Raw genomic sequence first — 1,308 nt, 5'->3', positions numbered from 1 at the left:
ATAAATATTCATCCTAAAGCTTTGATACTTGATATTTATTGTTAGAATGCGTTATTATACAATGATCTAATATTTATAATGGTCTGGGAACGCTAGGAAAAAAGTTTACTCTTGGCGGTTGGACTTAGAAAAATTTCGCTCGGTCGGAGTTGCTCGCAATGCGCCCGGAACATTATTCTGAGTTTATTCGATAAATATTCATCCTAAAGCTTTGATACTTGATATTTATTGTTAGAATGCGTTATTATACAATGATCTAATATTTATAATGGTCTGGGAACGCTAGGAAAAAAGTTTACTCTTGGCGGTTGGACTTAGAAAAATTTCGCTCGGTCGGAGTTGCTCGCAATGCGCCCGGAACATTATTCTGAGTTTATTCGATAAATATTCATCCTAGAGCTTTGATACTTGATATTTATTGTTAGAATGCGTTATTATACAATGATCTAATATTTATAATGGTCTGGGAACGCTAGGAAAAAAGTTTACTCTTGGCGGTTGGACTTAGAAAAATTTCGCTCGGTCGGAGTTGCTCGCAATGCGCCCGGAACATTATTCTGAGTTTATTCGATAAATATTCATCCTAAAGCTTTGATACTTGATATTTATTGTTAGAATGCGTTATTATACAATGATCTAATATTTATAATGGTCTGGGAACGCTAGGAAAAAAGTTTACTCTTGGCGGTTGGACTTAGAAAAATTTCGCTCGGTCGGAGTTGCTCGCAATGCGCCCGGAACATTATTCTGAGTTTATTCGATAAATATTCATCCTAAAGCTTTGATACTTGATATTTATTGTTAGAATGCGTTATTATACAATGATCTAATATTTATAATGGTCTGGGAACGCTAGGAAAAAAGTTTACTCTTGGCGGTTGGACTTAGAAAAATTTCGCTCGGTCGGAGTTGCTCGCAATGCGCCCGGAACATTATTCTGAGTTTATTCGATAAATATTCATCCTAGAGCTTTGATACTTGATATTTATTGTTAGAATGCGTTATTATACAATGATCTAATATTTATAATGGTCTGGGAACGCTAGGAAAAAAGTTTACTCTTGGCGGTTGGACTTAGAAAAATTTCGCTCGGTCGGAGTTGCTCGCAATGCGCCCGGAACATTATTCTGAGTTTATTCGATAAATATTCATCCTAAAGCTTTGATACTTGATATTTATTGTTAGAATGCGTTATTATACAATGATCTAATATTTATAATGGTCTGGGAACGCTAGGAAAAAAGTTTACTCTTGGCGGTTGGACTTAGAAAAATTTCGCTCGGTCGGAGTTGCTCGCAATGCGCCCGG

Source organism: Lasioglossum baleicum, unplaced genomic scaffold (genome assembly GCF_051020765.1).
Source record: "Lasioglossum baleicum unplaced genomic scaffold, iyLasBale1 scaffold2371, whole genome shotgun sequence".
In the NCBI taxonomy this organism is placed as follows: domain Eukaryota; kingdom Metazoa; phylum Arthropoda; class Insecta; order Hymenoptera; family Halictidae; genus Lasioglossum; species Lasioglossum baleicum.
Note: the sequence above shows the minus strand (reverse complement) of the source record.